Source organism: Rattus norvegicus, chromosome 3, assembly GCF_036323735.1.
Source record: "Rattus norvegicus strain BN/NHsdMcwi chromosome 3, GRCr8, whole genome shotgun sequence".
Taxonomy (NCBI): domain Eukaryota; kingdom Metazoa; phylum Chordata; class Mammalia; order Rodentia; family Muridae; genus Rattus; species Rattus norvegicus.
In genome coordinates, this window is record NC_086021.1 from 180380042 (window position 1) to 180402129 (window position 22088).

At 42.2% G+C, this 22088-nt stretch overlaps 1 long non-coding RNA gene across 1 annotated transcript; it reads right to left on the reverse strand.

Annotated features, from left to right (window-relative positions):
- Positions 1 to 262: 262 nt before the first annotated feature.
- On the reverse strand, positions 263 to 12964 carry LOC134486496 (uncharacterized). Its single transcript, XR_010065511.1, has 2 exons — positions 9114 to 12964; positions 263 to 2413 (listed from the first exon to the last, which is right to left on the reverse strand). It is a non-coding gene; the product is annotated as an uncharacterized LOC134486496 (long non-coding RNA).
- Positions 12965 to 22088: the final 9124 nt, after the last annotated feature.

The window sequence follows — 22088 nt, forward strand, 5'->3', positions numbered from 1 at the left end:
TTACTCACTTTTCATTCCACCCACTGCTCCCTCCCCAGCCACCCCCTCTCAAACTACTTCCCCCATCTCCCAACCCCTTCACCTCAAATCTGTTTTAAGAATGTTCCTAGTTTTGGGCAGTCTGTGTTCTGACAAAAACCACTCCTCCCACCCCAGCTACAGAGAGAATCGTTTTCAATCTGTGGCAGGTGTTTGCTAATTATTACTATTGTTTTAATTTTTAGTTTGTCATCATGTTCATTAGAAGGAAGGGTATCACAAATTTTTTATAGTTGATGAAATTTTTTTTAATCCAGCATTATACTTCAAGCATTGCATTCCCTGGCTGATGGAGTCGGAGGGCAGTGTGCTTAATGTGTTGCTTTTGATACTCGCTTTTAGATCCATCTCTCCCTAAAGGTTTTGATATTACCATTCCCTTCTCTATGCCAGAGTGGGCACATGGCCAAGGAAGACCAATAAGGAATCTTGAGCATGTGTGATCTGTCTCAAGAACATGTAATGAATCCTGGTAAATGAATGTCACAACTTCTTGGGATTGGCTGGTGGAAACATCTAGAAAGAAGATAAAATCCCTGGATACACTGAAGTCATCCTATGTAAGAGTGTAACTGGAGAGGTCACCCTATGTAAGAGTGTAACTGGATATTTGGAGTGGTCACCCTATGTAAGAGTGTAACTGGAGAGGTCACCCTATGTAAGAGTGTAACTGGAGTGGTCACCCTATGTAAGAGTGTAACTGGAGAGGTCACCCTATGTAAGAGTGTAACTGGAGAGGTCACCCTATGTAAGAGTGTAGCTGGAGAGGTCACCCTATGTAAGAGTATATTTGGAGTGGTCACCCTATGTAAGAGTGTAACTGGAGAGGTCACCCTATGTAAGAGTGTAACTGGAGAGATCACCCTATGTAAGAGTGTAACTGGAGAGGTCACCCTATGTAAGAGTGTAGCTGGAGAGCTCACCACCCTATGTAAGAGTGTAGCTGGAGAGGTCACCCTATGTAAGAGTGTATTTGGAGTGGTCACCCTATGTAAGAGTGTATTTGGAGTGGTCACCCTATGTAAGAGTGTAACTGGAGAGGTCACCCTATGTAAGAGTGTAGCTGGAGAGGACACCCTATGTAAGAGTGTAACTGGAGAGATCACCCTATGTAAGAGTGTATTTGGAGTGGTCACCCTATGTAAGAGTGTAGCTGGAGAGGACACCCTATGTAAGAGTGTAACTGGAGAGGTCACCCTATGTAAGAGTGTAACTGGAGAGGTCACCCTATGTAAGAGTGTAACTGGAGAGGTCACCCTATGTAAGAGTGTAACTGGAGAGGTCACCCTATGTAAGAGTGTAACTGGAATGCCCATAGCTGGCTGGGAGGCAGCATGTTCCCCAGTAGAGAGCAGAGCATAGGTGGAAGGAGGATGGTAATTCAAGAGCAGGACCTGGGAAACCTGCTGAGCAAACTAGCATTTTTAACCCTGCTGGGCCACAGAGCAGGCATGTTCTCATTCTGTTCAACCTCTTCCCCAAAGATGGACTGGCAAAGCCCAAGACAGTAATCTAATGCTTTTAGTCTTGCAAAGTTTAGTCTTGACATTCATCTGGTCTTTTCTTCATCCCAAACCTCAAAGACTTAAGCTTAATTACAAATTTTGTGTGAATGATTTATGAGCATGTGTTCTTATAGGCCAATTCTAAAGTAATTGTCTGAGTCACATTGATCAGCATTGTTGTCAGCATCCTTTTCAAAGACTTGGTAAAGTCACTCTCAGGTAAGTTCAAGTCCAAAAGAGCCAAAGAAATAGAGACAAAGCAACAGCAACAACAATAAAAAACCCTCCGTATTTACAACACTTCCAAAGCTAGCTCGGGAGAGGAGGTGGGTCACCATATAATCCATTCCATTTCAATTTCAAAAGACATTGCCACTGATCAAAGGACACTGTGAACAGTACATTTCTGTAAAATGAATTCTGACAATGTTCTGTCAAACACATATCTTACTTTAGCTTTCCATTTGGAGGGGAAAATGGAGGTAGCCAGGGAAGATAAATAAAACGGAGACTGGGGATGTCGAAGGCTGCCGCTTGGTCTGATTTGTAGAATTTCTGTAGTTTTCTAACCCTGGGGGTTTTTGTCCAGATGGTGGAGCACAGCTTCTGAGCCCAGGGTGTCTCTGAACATACTTTTCCATTTCTCCAGGATAATGGACATCAGAAGGAAATGCTCTCTTTGGCCACCACCAGTTCAATTTCAGGAAGGTCAAGTTTGGGAACCTCATGGTTTGAGAATAATTTACCGATGAAACTAGGATGCAGAAAGTGTTCTTAGATAAATCTCCCAGAATTCCGTGTGCTACATTCTTCAGACCAGAAGGGAAGTGAAGTTAGTAATCGGCTGGTTGTTGTCCAGGCATCATGTTCTGATGAGTGTAAAAACAGAGAACACTTGAAGTTAGTGCTATACCATATGTAGGCATTTAAAATCATGTTTGGGGATGTAGCTCAGATGGCATGAAGTGCTGGGTTTAGTCCTGGACAACACATAAAAGTGGGTGTGGTGAAGCTCATGACTGTAATCCAAGCCACTGGGAGGTAAAGGCAGAAGAATTAGATGTTCAAGCTCAGCTGCAGCTACACCGAGATCTTGAGGCCAGCCTGGGCTACAGGAAGTCCTGATTCAACAACAATAGCATAAGGCATCATTTAATTTCACATGCATGAGCATCTGCATATATGCATTCCCTCATGTAAGCATGTTCATGCCCACCCCCCACGCATGCTCCCTCCAACACACTGAATGGTTCCTGACTGTCTGTGTGAGGCCACCTTAGAGACATTGTTGGTAAGTCAGCTATCACATGCAACTTTTGGAAGCCTATACAAACCTGTCTTAGTAACATAAAAAAATCTGACTGATTTGAGACTTGGCTCACAGGGTGACTGCTCTTGCTCAGGGCGGAACTAGGAACAAAAATCAAACACAAATGTGCAGTGAACCAGATGTAATTTTAATTTTTCAACAGTTTACTCCTGACCCTGTGTCGATGACATAGATTATTCATGGCTACGCTAATAAATGCTAAGTATTAGTTGCATGGCGTAAAGTCTATATTGTTTAAGTCAATTTGTTGACTTTAAATACTTATGTCTTTAACACACCTTAATGAAAAATTCAGTTTCTGATCTCTGAGGTAAAAATCGGAAAACGTGAAGAATTCATAACAACAACCCTATGCCTTAAACGTACCCTGAGGTGACATGTTCTGATGGATCCTGACCGAAATACAGAAGTCATCTACTTATTAGATTGCTTGATATTTTTCTTATTTAAAACTAGACTTGATCCAGGAGGAATAGTATCATGAGTCTCTCATAAAAAGAGCAGACACTTTGTGGAGCGTGTCGCCTGTGGACAACTTTTGCTATAAGTGCATAGGTATCAGTTATCTAATGACGTGTAAGGGAGGAGTCTAAGAAGTATGTGCTCGCCACCGTGAACAATTGCTATCATGTGTTTGCTCTGCTTGAAGAATTGTGGAAGAACTCAGTTGGCTGCTTCAGTTTCCTGGTGTCACATGAGGTATTTTCTGTGGCTGCAGAATCCAGAGGTTCAACTAGATGAGGACGTGTTTCCAAATTCATATAACATGTGTCAGACTCTTTTGTCTGTTACCTAGAGTCATCTGTCCCCAGCCATGTAACACTCAAGAATGCTACATGAAACTGGGTTCTACCAGGGTGAGGACTCCTCCGGGGGTAATAACAAGCTGGAAGTCGCATTCCACCCATGACTGACTTCACCTCTGAAGCAACATCCCACACTCACGAGGGGCTTGCCTACGAGTGTGTTTGCATCTGGGTCAATCGGTGAGCCATTTTTAGTACTGAGTGTTCAGTGTGTGAGTGTGTCTACTGATAAAATAGAATGGCTGGATATGAACACCAGAGAGTTATTAGCTATGGGAAGGAGTCATTCCTTACCGTTTCTCAACTTGGCTTTGCTTATTTATGAAGATGGACACGGTTATTTGTCTCTCCTCCTCGGTGCAGTGCAAGCATCTCATCAGGGGACCCTTGAAAAAGTCCAGGCCAAGAGCCTCTCCCCAGTCTACCCAACCCCACAAATCTCCCCTTCTGCCTCCCAGAGGAAGGACCATACATGACTGCAGTTTTCATCCACCCCTCATCCGCAGGCACAAGGGCAAAGTCACGCTTCTAAGACGCAACATGCCTAACTATTAAGCGGGAAAAGCAGATAGGCTGGGATGTGTACACAGATTAAATAAGTAAAAAAAATGGGTCGATCGTCTGCCCAACAAATGTCAAGTGATAACTTATATTTACACTAAAATAATTACTCAGGGGAATCTAATAAGTCGTCGCTGTTATGATAAATGTGGAACCTAGAAGATACTGAAAACCTGCTTGAAAATTTAGTCCCATTCTGCTCTGTTTTCCCTGCAACGTACTTGTTCAATAAACTATCCACAATGAAAAGCCAAACATAAAAACAAACAACAACAGAAAACCAAACCAGCACCACCAACACAAAGGTGATTGAAAAACTCTGGGAAGACATGACCAAGAACTAGAGACCAGAAGCAGAAGCCATCGCGTGTTGGATAAGCCAAGCAATACAAAGCTAAACACAAGACAACAGAATGCACCGTCTCTCTCATGAGGTTATATCATTCGGACCGTATAAGAAAAAGCTGTGAAGTGGTGATTTAGAAGACAAAAGAAATTGTAAATTATGGTCCTGGTTTCTTATTTATTATTTTCCTCTCTATTTCTTGAACTCTCAACCTTCTGCCCCTTCCCATCTGAACTTCTACCTACCAAAAAAAAGTGTGCTTGTCCTAGAGAAAATACGGATAAATTCACATTCATCTTTGAAAACAATTTTCCTCCTTGTATTACCCGGTCAGGTTTGTCTGAGATCAAAACAAGACCTTGTGGTGCTCTGAAAATGAACTTGGTTAAGCTGTGTTGTTTCAACCCTGCTCCTATAATGAACCCCGGGAAGCTGGAGAGGCAAGGCATGGGCTGGAATTTTAAAGACCACATGTCCTTGACCACATTTGTCTCGGCTCTGACTTGGGGTGGGATGAGAGTCACCTTTTGATTACCCAAATATTTATGTCTCTTTCTCCTCGGCAGGGCTGAGCTGTTGAAAATTAGTCTCAGGAGGAAAGAGAGACAGGAGGTGTGTATTTCTATAAGCCACACCAGGGAACTGCTCTAAAATGCAGAAAGATACCCATTCTTGTTGATACTTGGTAGTTTGTAAGCATAACTCATGTCTCTGGAGTTTCAAACAGCTCTAGGAGCAGGGGTAGCCATCATGAACATCCATGATTTATTGTATGGATGTCTCCTAGTAAGCTCTTTTTAGTATTTTCAGGAAAGAAAAAGTCTCATTGTTTTCTTAAAATACACTTTAATGAAAAGATATTAACTTTATTTTGTCCGTAAGGGGTGCAACATGCCACACAGCGGACATTCGGAAGTCAGAGAACAACTTACAGGAGTCCGTTCTCTACTTACAGCTCTGGAGTCCCAGGAATTGAACTTATGCCCTCGGGTTTACCGGCAAGCACCCTTACCTGCTGGGCCGTCTCACCATCCCAAGTCTCTCTGCATGGCTTTGCCAAACTGAATCAAGAATCTGACAATTTAGTCCCAGCATTCTTGGGCATAGAACCCCAAACTGACTCTTTGGATGGGAATCCTTGAGTAAGTTTGCCAATGCCTCTGGGCCTCAGTTGTCCGCCTGGTAACAGAGAAGGCTGTGAGGATTACAATTTCAGGCAGAGAGAACTGGGTCCATTCCCCAGCAAAGATCCAATCAACGTGGGTTTCTGTGGCTCTTTGTTTTTGGAAACCAAGCGCCGTGTTGAGTGTCATCAACAAACACCTTCAAAGGACTTGTCTTCCAGACCAGGATCCAATGGCAGAATTGAGATTTCCTAATGGAAGAGTAAGTATTATTCCAGGGAATGGTGACATGGCTCAGTGTATGACAGAGCTTGGCACAAAGCCTGACCACCTAGAACCTACTCAACTACAAAGATGAACATGATTCCTGCAAATGGTTCTCTGACCCCAACTCTCAATCCCTACACAAATGAATGAGCAAATGAAGGCATGTATAAACAAACACCAAATAATAGATAGATAGATAGATAGATAGATAGATAGATAGATAGATGATAGATGATAGATAGATGATAGAGTGGATAGATGAGAGAGATAGATGATAGATGATAGATAGATGATAGATGATAGATAGAGTGGATAGATAGATAGATAGATGATAAAGTGGATAGATAGATAGATATAGATGATGATAGAGTGGATAGATAGATAGATAGATAGATAGATAGATAGATAGATAGATGATAGATAAAGTGGATAGATAGATAGATGATAGATAAAGTGAATAGATAGATATAGATAGATAGATGATAGAGTGGATAGATAGATAAATGATAGAGTGAACAGATAGATAGATAGATAGATAGATGATAAAGTGGATAGATAGAGTGGATAGATAGATAGATAGATAGATAGATAGATAGATAGATAGATGATAGTGTGGATAGAGTGGGTAGATAGATAGATAGGTAGATAGAGTGAATAGATAGAGTGGATAGATAGATAGATAGATAGATAGATAGATAGATAGATAAATAGATAGATAGGATAGATAGATGATAGAGTGGATAGATAGAGTGGATAGATAGATGATAGATAGATAGATAGATAGATAGATAGATAGATAGAGTGGATAGGTAGACAGTAGATAGATAGATGATAGAGTGGATAGAGTGGATAGATAGATAGATAGATAGATAGATAGATAGATAGATAGGATAGATAGTAGATAGATAGTAGATAGATAGATAGATAGATAGATAAATAGATAAATGCAATTTTTATTTAGCACTTACCACTGTATACTTGGTGTCCATTTCAATACAGATTGATACACCTCTACCATTTTCTGTAATAGTGATTACAGATTATGGCAGTGTCTCAACTCCTCTTTCCCTTCTGCTTTTAAAAATACTGACCCCCAAATGTAATGATATTCTTTATGTTTCTGTTCCTAAATCATTTTCCTCTCTCTCCCCTCTTATATTGCCCTTTTTTTTTTCAGTAACGTATTTCTTGCCAGAATACTCGAGGGCATTTTCGTTTGACTGCCAGCCATACCTGTGCCAAACACAGATCCTGTTCCCGGCGTGGCTCCACTACTGCGTGCTATCGGTTCACAGTGAGCTTCTTTGGAGTAATTTAATATCTGGTTAACTTAAAAATCCCTTTAAGGAAAGTCGATCTGTCTGTAGTACAAGTTCTGGTCTTTGTTTGGGGAAACCCAATGCTATTTATTTTACTCTAGAACCACAGGGTCCCTAGTGACAGTCTCTGCTTTGGGTCTCTGGTCCTGGTGATAGCCTCTGTCCTCGGGTTTTGACTCCTGGTGACAGCCTCTGTCTTGGATCCCTGGCCCCTGGTGACAGCCTCTTTCTTGAATGTCTGGTCCTGGTGACAGCCTCTGTCCTGGGTCTCTGGTCTCTGGTGACAGCCTCTGTCCTGGGTCTCTGGTCTCTGGTGACAGCCTCTGTCCTGGGTCTCTGGTCTCTGGTGACAGCCTCTGTCCTGGGTCTCTGGTCTCTGGTGACAGCCTCTGTCCTGGGTCTCTGGTCTCTGGTGACAGCCTCTGTCCTGGGTCTCTGGTCTCTGGTGACAGCCTCTGCTGCCCTGGGTCTTTGAAGACTAGCCCTGCAGGGGATTCCTTGCAAGTCCTTCTTCCCTTGTTCATTGCCTTCCTGCAGTGGCTGCCACTCAGGTCCTCCTTGCATCTCTTGGCTACTCACTGTCCCCGGACATTTATTTCACTTTCTCTGACTTTCATTAATTCCACCCCAGAATCGTTAGGTCCCACCAGGGTTCTCCACGGGAACTTCCATCTCTGCTCTGACAGGACTCAGTGGCCCAGCATGAGACACTCCTCTCTCCTCTCTCCACCTCCTTTTCCTAACTGCCAGCGCTGGCCAGCATTTGGGATATCTCAGATGTCCCTACTGACTAATCACTATTTGTCCTCAAATGTCTTATCTGGTATTTAACTGTCCATGTATCTTTAAATTACAGCTATTTTAGAAATAATTGTATTTTCTCCCTTTATATTTCCTCACAGCTAGGTCTTCTCTTTGTGGAGTGTTTGTCTCTGTTCTTCTGTGCCGTTAGACCTCTTGGGCAAATAGTTATTTTTATTACATATTAGATAATTCTTTGATGACAAGTTCCTGGAACCCCACTCTGCTGTTTACTATGCGTCGTGGCATTTTCATTGTGACATTTTCTCTTGGGCTTTGCTCCCTTCTACGTTTCGTGATCTTTGATTCTAAACTCATACATATTTGATCTTAAACTGGAAACTTTGAGCTTAAATCAAAGGCAGGTTATAGGTTCCTTTTTCAACATAAGAGCTTACATTTGTTCTTAATTCCTAACTGTAGGCTTGAGCTGGTAAGATGGCCCAGCAGGCAAAGGCAGGGTGCTTAGAGCTTCAGACGAGCGGTCTGAGTTTCCTCCCCAGGATCTACACAGTGGCAGAACAACCAGTTCCCACATGTCATCCTCTGATGATCACACACACACACACCAAACACAGCATGTGTTGTGTACTCACAGCTGAAAGTGTTACTTACGTGGATCATTCAAACCCCAACAAACCAAAGAGAACCAACATAACGAAATCGGGAAACTCTGCTTGATTCTGGAATTTTGTGTAGATCCCAATTTTTCACTGTGGGTCAAAGGCCTTAAAATCCCAGTCCTGGGGCAGGTATATTCAGTTTTTTTCCCCCCCTCTGCCCTTTGTAACCGTTCTTTGTGATTTTCCCTATTCCCACCTATGGGGGGCGCCACAATCTTTTTTGGTCAGAATTTTACTCGTTTCATCTCCCCGTGTTCTATTTTCATTTTCATGACCTGAAAACCAAAGAGACCACCGTGGCAGAGCAGAAGTGGATGTACCCATTGTACAGACGAAGGGTGGTGACAAGCAGTATGCCCAAAGGAGTGTCTGGGAGCGGAAGTCGAACTTACAGTCATAGTGTCTAAGAAATAGGTGCTACGTTTGTAGCTAATGATCGCATCCGCGGTGCGGATGGGCATGGTGTAGAGAAGGGCGCCAGTTGCAGAGAACCGTTTGCATGTACGAGAATTCTGCAGACCAACGGCTGGGGCTATGCAGACCAACGGCTGGGGCTAACCCACCGCCAGCATTCAGGACTGATGAAGGCAAAGCTGCCATGTTTTCAGTGTCGGGGACCTAGCAACCCTGTATTCTTAATTCCAGAACAATCTGATCTACTCAAAGTTGCAGGGCAAATAAGACGAAGAGCTTGGGAAACTGGGTGGCTGTAGTTGCAGAAAACTCATACTCTTTTTTTCTTTTTTTCCGGAGCTGGGGACCGAACCCAGGGCCTTGCGCTTCCTAGGCAAGCGCTCTACCACTGAGCTAAATCCCCAACCCCGAAAACTCATACTCTTGTTGGAGCTGGGATTTCAGCGCGTCCAGTCTTCATTCATCCCGCTCACCCACCCACCCAGTGTCCGTGACCCAGGGGAAGACAAAACCCAACAGAGACAAAACAGGGACACAAAACAGGAAAACAAGGCTGAGGAGAAGACTAGAAGAAGAAATGTATACATAAGTAAGGCCCAGGTGTAGTTTTAACATTTTCAAAACCTATTTTTAATATGGGTTCTTACTCGCTTTAATCTACTTCTGGTCCACCTCCCGCCAGAGGTAGTGTAAAGGAAAGGTTCTTAGGGTGCAGGGGGAGTGCACCTGTTTAGAAATGGTTCTTTGGAGCAAATCCCATCTGCGTTGTCCGGAAGTCAGCAGTTCAGCTCATAGGAGTCCCCAGAGGGAGCCATCCCCTTGCAAATACTTCACGGTTACTTCACGGGTACAGCAGCAGTCCGGCTCAGTGTGCCAGGATAGCAAACAGGAATCAGCTGCAGGGCCACGACCTGTCAGAGACAGCCAGGCCTCCACCAAATCGTCGTGAATCAGCCAGGATCTCCAGGCGAAGTTCTTGGCTGTGCCTCTCTCAGCGAAGATGTGAAACCAACCAACTGTTGCAAAGCTAGCTATCCAAGCCCCCGCCACTGTCCACTGAGTCCTATTGATCCGCCCTCCAAACATCACGTGTCCTCCATGGGTCTTGCCTCACCACGTGTCTTGCCTCAGCCTTAGCAAAACTCCACATGACTCCCACAATGTAAGGCGAACCAGTGCATGCCTGTTGTTAGCGAACAATCCTTCATCACGTGTCCTTTCGCGTGTTGTACTTAGCAAAACATCCTTTCACCTGCGTCTGCTTCAGGAATACACTCCTTCATGGGTCTGCCCCCAGCTAAACAGCATCTGATACAACTGATTTTGCAAAGAAACCAAAACTTCCACCTCACCCAGGGTCTTGTTAATTTCTAAGGTTTTGTTTAGGGGGCTGGCTCATCAGATTCACCCAGCATATGCTTGTCGAACAGGTATAAAGCAGGCGGTGGCCCATCCCCCTGGGTATCCTTGATCTTACTCTACTGTTATAACTTGAAGAAACTGATATAGTTTACAGCGCTGTTAAGCGTCTGGGCTTTGGCTTTCAAACATACTTTGATGAAACTGGTTGGATGAATTAGTGCAAGCGAATTTGTCTATGCTTCAGCTCCAATCCTCTTTATTCGGTGTCGCAAGGACTAGCATCCTTTCCCAGGCTGCAGCATTGAAGGGAGATGGTTCCTTTGTAACGTCTCAGCGTTGCACCCCAAGCTCCGTGGTTACCCATGTGTACCATTCTATGGGAAGGCTGGCTTTCCTCTCCTCACAGATGTAAAGCCAGGGATGTGATGGTGACTGTGTCTTCTGTTTCATGGTCAAGTACTTATAAAAAAGGGAAAAGAAACCAGAATACACTTTATTTATGAGGAAAAGAGAGAATGAGACACGACTCTGAGCCTTCCTGACTTGGTTGGGGCCACCGGTCATTATGCGTGATGTGATTTCAGCCAACTACTGACCCTTGATCTTTATGAAGATGCAAAGAGCTGGGGTCACTATATGAATTTCCTCCCCCAGCCATGGTCGACGGAAAGGAAAAATCTGAACGTGCTGATAAGAAACAGATCTTCAAGAAACATCACATTTTAAAAGCTCTGTTTATTTTATGTATATGTCTGTGTATGTGTATGTGTGTATATTTGTGTGTACGTATGTGTGCATGTGTGGATGCATGTGTGTCCATGTATGCATCTGTATGGACCTGTGTATGTGTATATATGTGTGTGCATGTGTGCATGCATGTTTGAGTGCATGTGTGTGTGCATGTGTGTATGCACCACACATGTGTGGGTGCCCTTGGATGCTGGAAGTGGTGGTCAGATCCCCTAGAGCTAGAGTTACAGGTGATCCTGAATCTCTTCATATGGGTTCTGGGAGCAAGCATGGGTCCTCTCAAAGAGCAGGAAACAACTAACCACTGAGTCATCTCTCCATCTCCAGAAAGAAATATTTCTTTAAATGATTCATTTTTTTAAAGGATTCAATACTCTTCTTGTAGATTATTTTAGTCATTTTTCTGTCTTTTGTAAAATACTTGTTTCTGGCACCTTGTAGATTTTTGAACACTTTGATCCATTAATGCCTTTTTCTTTCCCGTGATATATAAATAAGAAGCAGAATCTGACAACATTTTCAAATCACAGCAATTTGGAAGGATATTAACATCGAGACTGTAGTGAACTTGAAAGGAAGTCACACCACTCAGTGTACAGAGAAACCCTTCACTTAACAGAAGTTAAGTTGTGAAGCCAAGACCTTAATAACGTAGTAAAATTTCCACGTTCAGCCCGAGACATCAGCAATAAATGTTTATTTGTATTATACTACCTCCAAAGCTCCAAAAGAGAAAACCATTTTTGAAACATTAAGTAGAATTTGTTATAATAATTATGACTATAATCAAACCCACCCCTTAGTAGATGCCAGGAAATGTTTCCTTTCACACAGAACATCCTGTTCTTTATTTAAGGTGATGGCTAGACTTATGCTATAGTAGGAACTGGAGCTGAGGCTCCCGGAAGGGAAGCCATTCTGGATGCAATGTAGAGCTGGGATGGAAGCCGGATCCCTCTTCTCTAACTGCCCTTAAACCCAGTGGTTAGTGTTTCTTCCTCTGGCCATTGAAAAACAGGAGGAAAGGATGGCTTTTTGAAAAGCAAACATGAGAGGGGGGTTTTAAGTGAATGTGTGTGGTAAAGGGGTCGTCATAAATGTTTGACGGGTTTATGGTGTGGCTTTGTGGAAATGGATATAATTTGAAATGCAATTATAAGAATCTGTGAGTAAAATCACGAAGAGATATGGAAATGCAGCCCTCCACAGAAACCCCAGTTGTGCATAACCATGTCATGGGTAAATGCCCATCTGATAAAGAGGTTTTAATTAAACTCTGTAATTTATTATCCATTATACTTCGAGGAATTGAGAAGGATATAATCTGAGATGCCGTCTTTCTGTGAAAGAGGATTGTGTGTCATAAATTCGAAGCACCGTGTGTTTTCAAGCGAGAAACTGTCCCCACTAATAAAGTGTAGGGGGAGACAATAATTAATTTTCATAATCTTTAAACACTTAGTACACTCGTCTAGATACTTCCTTCTGTGAAAAGTTTGGCCTCGTTTTGTGTTGAAAGAGAACCTCATGTAAAAATAACTTTTATTTGCCTGAATTAATTGTCATCTCTGAGGCTTATTGCCTCTGTCTGCTAACCTAGGCCTAGTCCTGGAAGCTTCAAGCCTCCACACAATCTAGGCCTAGAATGTTGTCAGCCTCTGAACCTGAAGAGAATAAATTTGAATGGAATGAACTTGGAGCTGAATACAACCATCCTTGCTAGCTCTTTCTGAACTCTGGCTGGCTGGTCAACTCAGCTGCTCTGCCTCAAAACTCCTCTCCACACTGATTCAATCTGTCTTCTCTCTGTCTTCTGAATTTCTCTGCTTGGCCTCAAACTAACTTTGGCGCTATGTTCTGATCTTCTGCCTCCTTCTCATTCTCTGGTTCATTCCGACTTCACCTGTGTCTAGCTTGGCCTTTCTTCACCCTGCCGCTGTAAAACTCTCCTGATAAAACTGCCTCCCCTCTCTCTGCACAGCCCCTCAAGTAACTTCGGAAACTCTCTTCTCATGAGCATTGGGCAGACCCTGTGTCTGATACATTCTGTCAAATCTTTCTCTGATTCATCACTTTGTCTGCCCCTCAATTAGACAGCCCTTTCAAACGTGGGCGCTTCCTTCTACAAACTAACTTTACCTTCATTGTTTGGTATTAAAGGTGTGTGCTAAGAGCCTATCTGTATTCCAGCCAGAATATTCCAGCCAGAGTGCTTGGGCTGAGCTACACCACAACTAGAAACTGGTTTTTCCAATGAACAGATCGAATATCCTGCAACAAACTCATGGCAACAATTTACTCAAAGGGAAAAGTTTTGAATTAAATATAAACTGGGGACAGATTCAATGATAGATGGTCATCCTGTATTTTAGACAGCCATACATTCTTCATGAGTAGTGGTGTGTTTATAAATGCTTTTCCTACAATGTATGGTTCACATACCTCACAGATAGAACTGTGTATTCATGGGGCTGAAGAGGTGAGTCAGCAGGTAAGAGCATTGTGCAGGTCTTGTAGAAAGTCTAGGTGTATGCTAGGTGTTCCTGGTACCCCAAACCTTGTGGCTTACAACTGCCTATAGCTCTGGCTTATGGGGATTCAGCACTCTCCTTTAGTCTTTCCAGGTGTCTGTCTTATGTGCACAAAGCACTGTATATGCCTACCTGTGTCCCTGTAATTAAAAATGTAGAAAAATTATTAGGAAATATATATTTATATACACTCATTAAAGCCTTATTGGTTGCCTCAGCTCCAACCACAGTTATATAGTTTTTAAGTTTTAACTGTCTTTAGTTATTAGATTAAACACCAGGCAGCTCAAAACAAAACAAAACAAAAAACCAAATAAACTATATAAAGCTTCTCTGGAAGAAGACAAATCTGGAAACCCATTCTTCTCATTGTTCCTTCTAACCCTCTCCATAAAGAAAAATTCTGGCAGTCATTTGTTGAGATTAACTTCATGATGAAAGTCTCAGAACTATGTGCCATTAGGTGTGGGCTTAGAGTGATCTGTTTCATTACTTTTTAATATGTGTAACTACGCCCCAATCACATATTATTTCTAACTTTGCTCTTTTCACTTACACAATTCACACATAAATGAGCTTGCTTCTTGAAATTCTGTTAAGGTGTTAGCAGAATAAACTCCATCTCACATATCTTTTGATAATGAACATTCTATTTTAAATAATTGTATTTGCTATCAAAACAATACCGTAATTAATAATTTCAAGCAGTGAATTGTTGAGTGATAAGAAATGGGCATTTGGAATTTTAATCACTGTGCCAACAGCTTGTCCTTCTGAAGAGGTGGACTTAGTACATCACCTTTCTAAGAATGTGTCCCCAAACCAAAACAAATGCAGGGAGGGCAACACTGGTTTAATGACTCAATTATTTCACCAAATTAAGTGCTTGTGTTACAAATCCTTTAAATATTCAGAGGAGCTCTTTCCCAAACAACTAGGTGTTTTTATTTTTTCTATTTATTCGTGCACCTGCACACACACACACACACACACACGCACACACACACACACACACACACACACACACGCACACACACACACACACACAGAGGGTTGTGCATCTTTGATTTCCACACTAGTTTTCTCTTTCTACCATGTCAGTCTCAGGGGTCGAACTCAGGTCCTCAGGCTTGTGGCAAGCACTTTTATCCAGTAAGCCAACTTGTCAACCCCCAAAAGGTAGTTTCAAGTATACAAATGAAATAAAATTATGAGGTGGTGTTTTTGATGCCTCTTTTGTCCCTTTTAGGGCTCATGAATAATGAACATAGATAATAAGCATGATTAATTAGCTTCCTATATTTTTTAAAAGTAGCTAATTAGAGAAAAGGTGTTTTTAAAACTATTTTAAACATGTTCTTAAGATAATAAAAACACATCAGCTCATTAAATGAGGAACATGCTAAAATCTATGTAAACTGTTCATACTCCTGTTTTTTTTTTCCAGCTTATATTTTTTAAGAAGGAATTGCTATTTCACAATTCCATATATATTTCTCTTTCAGGGGTCACACTCCCTACACAGCCAACCGGACACAGATTAGAAACATGTATACATGAATGACCGTACTAGCATACATGTGAACACACACTATAAACTTTCTGTTTACACATATTAAAGGTTCTATCAAAGGCACAATCTGGGTTCTGTTTTGCATAGTGATTTTGAAGTACATTTACTTATTCTTTTCCCTTTGGTTGATACAAACACCCAAATCCCTTCCAGAGCGTCTTAGGATTGTAAATCCAGTTCATGTGCAATGTGGAGGAAAACCGTATAGCTCCTGAGGGCTCTCTGTGGACTTGTATGTCTTCTTTGCAGCACTGCTTTGGGAAAATCCCTTTTTTTCTTCCCCTGTTGCTGTTGAAAGCTCATCAGAAGTCTTAGGGGGTTTCTACAGGGAAAGGATGTTTGTGAAGGCTGATTTCTGGAAGGTTTGACTTGTCAGTTACTGTGCTGTTGACTGCCCTCCAAAGCAACAGTAATCCTCATAGTAGGCGTCTCCTGACTCTCAGTTCTCATCCCTTCTCGCTGCTCGCATGAAGGTATACACCATAAAAGGAATTCCAAACCCTTTTATGTAGGGGTTGGTTCTGATGCTAAGGTCCTGTTCTCTAATTGGTTCTTGATTGATCAATGACGATGTCAGGGGCTAGTTACTGGGCAGAAGGACAGAGGTGGGACGGGCAGGCTAGAGATGCAGGAGGAGAAGAAGTGAGAGATTCACCATGCTCAGGAAGAAAAAGCCACCAGCCAAATGAGATCTAGGGTGGAGTGGCCATTGGCCCGTTCCCTGACTGGGCCTGGGTAGAAGGTGGGATATTAGAAACGTAATTAAGCCGAGGGCAGATTTAGGGGGCTGAACAAGGAGAAGGCAACCAGGCAACTAAATTTGAGGGCAGATTTAGGGTGTTGAGCTGGGAATGCAAAGAAGGGTGTGATATAGCTGAGGAAGGCTCAGAAGAGTCCAGCAGTTGCGCCAATAAGGCAGGTTGAAACTGAGCTATGTGTGTGTGTGTGTGTTTTTCATCCATGGATCTAGTATTCTCTGGATGGGGTTGGTAGCATGATCCTCCCAGAGCTTAAGTCAGGGTCATAGGAAATATACACCACATCTTTATGTTTATTTCTCCACTGTTCTGTACAGCTGGGAGTTTGCTGTAATAGCTTCACAATTGCATGCACCTTCCCATAATGAAACTATTTAGTTTCTGTGAAAGCCCTTTGTTTTCTTTCCTGTAGAACATTCTGTCAGGCAGAAACAGACTCCACAAACTCCTCTGTGCTTTCCATTGCAAGCTCCTGGTTGATCAACTGCATTTCTTAACGTCCGTGCTATTACATCATCCTCCAACGAGAGAAGGAAATGAACACCGATTATATTATTTTTAGTGCAAAGTTGCTATCTGAAATTTGTGATTCGAGACCATGCTTAGACCATGGTCAGGGCCTCGTGATTAATAGTAAAATGTTGTTGTGAGTGGAGAAGAATCTGTGTGCATATGAAGACTGGAAAGGGAATTTACATACTCAGGGAGATGGTATGGGGACTGTGGGACTTGGATAGAAGATATGGGTCAACTGCTATGCTACGCTCTGTAACCTCCAGAAGTTGTCAAAGAAAGAGACAGAAAAGAGAAACAAAGTAAATAATTCTCATGAAGTCTCCTCTCCCCTAGCAAACATTCACTGCTTTGTAACCTCAGGGGAGGTCCCTGTGAGTCTTATAACTTTCTTGTGTGCTTTTGTAATGTGAGTGATTTTTAAATTTTACCTTGTCATTCCAAGTCTCTCTGGTTCCCTGCAGGAAATGGCTGCACAGAAACAATAGAATGCTGTCACTGCTGTCTAGCAGGAAGTCCAGTCACAGCAGGTGGAGCAAAGGAGCCCCTCTGTGGTTCTTATCTAACCTACCATCACACTGGACAAAGCAAGCAGCCATCTTTTCCTGTGGTTGTCTCTCAGCAGTGCACCAATGCAGATGGATGAAGAAGGTTAATAATGGCCATCAAATAATATCTCCCTTTAATTGATTTATAATCTGATTGGAAATCCAAAAAAAAAAACAAAAAAAAAAACCTTCCAAAGGAATTTTTGGTACTCAGGAAAATTACTTTAGTTTTTCTAGATTTCTGTACCTGAAAGAAGAGAGAGATCTGAGAGCACCCGAGTGTGAGAAATGAGAGCCTGGGAGTGTTCCGCACAATTTGCACTCAGGTTACTTCCGGTTGCATTTACAAAGCTGAATTTTCACACAAAAGGCGAAGGGTTTGAGTACATAAAACATGAAAAGCTTCCAATTTCAAGATGCATCATTAATCATGGCCTACATTAAGTAGTTCGTTCAACATATATATTGAATGAATAACTCCAAGTGTGCTATAATGTTTTATTCTATTTATTTGCTGCAGACAGTTTTAATACAGTCTACTTTGCCAATGGGCATTTTTAAGGTTTACATCATGAAGTTTTGATGGAGGTTTATTGATATATACATTCAAACTAGTGTCCCACCACTGAGTATCAAACACACCATGACTTTGGAGTCTAATGAGAGAACTGAAGCTCAACTCTCTGAGCAAATTTGAACCATATAATATGGCATTGTGATATTAATTATTGTATTAATTATTACTATTCTTGTGTATTAATCCTACAGTATTTTTTATTCTTCAGATGGACGTTTTAACTTTTGATACCAACTCTTATTCCGTCTACCTCATGCCCGGTAGATGATAGTATATAATATTTGTCTTTCTGGGTTCAGCTATTTTCACTTAACATTTAGTTTCCTAGGGACAACTGTGTATTTTCAAATATACACGACACGTTTACTTACCCACTTATGAAAAGTCAAGCTTCCTACCACCTCATACATGTTAGAATGACTCTTCTCAAAAAGAAAAGGAAGGATGACAGATGTTATTAAGGACGCATGGAGAAAGGGAGAGTCTAGGATCATATTGATGGGAAGGTAAATGGGCGTGGCCCTGTAGACATTTAAGAAAAAGGCAATTCCTAAAAAAACTAAACTTGAGTTGCCATGTAACCCAGTAATCCCATTCTTTGAGTACAAAGGGCTCCTTGGTTGTGATGTTCAGCCTAGGGGTTTTTGACTTTGCAACAATGTGGAAGCGGGTGGTATTTAGTACAAATTATCTTGACCCTTGTCCTGGTTAAATGACACTGGGACTATGCACAATTTCTGCCATTGCCCCTGGCCAGACAGGCTACCACGAACACAGATAGCCAACATCCTGCTATCATGGTGCTGGGTCATTTAGGTTCTGATTTGCAATCTTTTAAAATTGTAACAGGTTTGCTAGATTATCTCACCACAAATCAAGGAGCACTTGTGTGTGTGCCAAGACTTCCAGTGGAAATGTAGCCAGTATCTCAAAGGGATGTTATCTCCTGCCTCAAGTAGAGTAACCTTCATAAGTGGAAATAACAAAAACATCATTTAGTGGATGAATGTGATATCTTGACCTCAGTCTTAAGGCACTGGATAGAGGTTCCCAATTTCCCCCTATTTCCTTTTGTTTTTTAAAATTATTTTGTAAGTTTTTAATTTATTTTACATCCCCCATCACAGCTTCCCCACCCTTCTCTTCTCACATTTCCTCCCTCTCACCTCCCTCGTCCCAATCCACTATGTCTGTCTCCTCTCCTCAGCAAAGGGAAGGCCTCTCATGGATAGAGAGCAGCCTTGGCATATCAAGTTGTAGTAAGACCAGGATCACCTTCTTCTCTTGAGGCTAGACAAGGCAACCCAGTTAGGAGAAAGGGATTCAAAGGTAGGGAACAGAGTCAGAGACAGCCCCTGCTCCTACTTGATGAGTCCCACATGAAGACCCAGTTGCACAACTGTTACGTGTGTGCAGAGGGCCTAGCTCTGTCTTATGCATACTCTCTAGCTGGCAGTTCAGTCTCTATGAGCCCCTATCGGCCCAAGTTAGTTGATTCTGTAGATTTTTATGTGGTGTCCTTGATTTCTTTGTCTTCTTCAATCCTTCCTCTGCTCTTCTCCAAGCTCCATTTAATGTTTAGCTTTGGGTCTCTGCCTCGTTTTCTATCAGTTGCTGGTGATGCCTCTCAGTTAAACTAGGTTCCTATCTTCAAGTACAGTGAAATATCATTACTAGTGTCAGGGCTCCCTCTCAGGGCATGAACCTCACCTGGGCCAGGCATTGGTTTTCCCTTCACTCAAATTCTGTTCCATCTCATCTTTTACCCCTGCACATCCTGTAGGCAGGATAAGTCATGGTTCGAAGGCTTTGTGACTGGGCTGGTGTCCCAATTCCTCCATTGGAAGTCTTCCCTGGTTCCTGGAGATAATGGTTTCAGTCTCCAAATCTCCCATTGCTAAGAGTCTTAGCTACTAGGGTCACTTTCCTAGAATCCTGGGAGTTTCCATTGTCCTAGCTTTCTAGCTTGTCCCAGGAATCACCCCCCCCCCGCCCCTGCCAATCCAGTTGTCTCTCCCAGTACTCTCTCCTTCTGTCCTCCCCCACCTCTTCCCTCCAGTTCCCATCTCCACCTCTTCCTCAACCAGTTCCCTTTGTGGGTCCACTCAGATGCCTAATCTATCTCCCCTTCTCAGTGAGATTCCAGTGTCTCCCTTTGGACTCTCTTTGTTGTTGCTTAGCTTTCTTCGGGTCTGTGCTTTGCAGCATGATCATCCCGCACTTGCTCAAGGATGTTCATAGCAGCTTCGTTGGTAATAGCCAGAAACTTAAAACAACCTAGATGTTCTTCATTTACACATACATGCATTCACACAAACATACACTCACATACAGACACACACACAGACACACACAAACACACACAGACACACAAACATACACTCCACATACAGACACACACAAACATACACTCACATACAGACACACACAAACACGCAGACATACACACAAACAAACACACAGACACACACACAAACATACACTCTCATACAGACACACACAGAGACACACACAGACACACACAAACACACACAGACACAGACACACAAACACACACAGACACACACAAACACACACAGACACAGACACACAAACACACATAGACACACACAAATACACACAAGCATACACTCACACATACATGCATATACATATGCACACATACATACACATATGCAGGCACATACATGTGGTACATTTACACAGCAGAGTATTACTCAGCCATTAGAAGCAATAATGTCATGAAATTTGCAGGCAAATGGATGGAACTAGAAAAGATCATTGTGAGTAGGTAACCCAGACCCAGAAACACACACATGGTATACACTCACAAGTGGATATTTGCCATAAAGTACAGTTCCCCTCCTTATAGAGAGCCCACTGAGACCACATTACACAAACATCTCTGACTGAGCTCTCACAATGGAGCCATTAGCTGGGGTGGGGATGGAGGGTCAGGGGTGGTGGGGTGGTGGTAGTTGCTGGAGGATAGGCCTAGACAGGAGGCAACAGTCTCTGTGCTCCTAACCATTTACATCACAAGGTGCTCACACCCCAGGGATCCTGCAAAGCCCAGCAAGTGCTCCCCATAAATAAGTTGCTCTTAGGGAGCTGTTGGGGTTGAGACTCCAGGCCCTGGCAGCCCTAAAGAGGTAAATCTGACTAACTGTCTTTTATCAGTCAATTAGAGAAACAAAGGATGGTGACAGTGGGGGATTGATCTCCTGTGGCCACATTGGGAACAGGCTCCAAGGACTCGAGGAATCAGCCTTTCTGTTTTCCAGGTCCTGAAATGAGGGTGGGTTTCAAGTAGAGGGCTAAGAGCATGCATAGCTAAGCAGGCACTCTTCCCTCCCGGTCACTGTCAGTCATGGAGTCTGCTTCTCATCCGTCCCTGTGTTCCACCAAAAGAGCCTTGAAATCTCATGAGGCTCCTCCCTAGAGATTGCTTACGTGATCCACAGATGGACCAAGCAAGGGGAAACCCCTTCCTTCTGCCTACAGCTTTACCCCTCATGGAGTTCAGGCTGGACCAGAACTAAGGATATTTAGGCCATTTCTTATGGAAAATATTTTTTGTCTTAATATAGACACAGATATAGATATAGATATGATATGTATATATGTATGTGTGTAGATATGTATATATCATATCTATATCTATATATATATACATATGAAAACTAACAAAAATTCCACAAATACTCTAAAAGATAACTGAAATCAGCAAAGAATGTTAGTGGACAGAGTAAAATATGAAAAATTAAAAATCACAGAAATGTGAAGATAATATTATAAATAGAAATGTTTACATTTAACTTTTTATTTCTTGAACTGCCCATGATAATAACACACACATATGCATAACTACACACACACAAACATACACACACATACATGCATACACACTTACATACATATACATGCACACCCATACACTCACATACACACACAGACACACACACTCATACACACAAACATATACTCATACACACACATTCACATACACAAACATACACTCACACATACATGCATATGTACATATAAACACATGCATATACATACACATGCATGCACACATACACATACTAATGGTATAACAGGGTTTATTGTTATTATTGTTCATTTAAAAAATATCAAAATTACAGAGGCAAATTTTATACCAACTGCCCTTCCTTCATTTTACTCAAAACAAACAGAATAAAAAATAATTTAAAAAAAATGTGGATTTCCAGTTCATAAAGTTAACACACACAGGACAGTGCTCTGCCTGTACTTTCCTGACATTTGAATGCATGTAGCCCTGAGCACTGTGGTACAGCATAAAACTCAACAGGAATT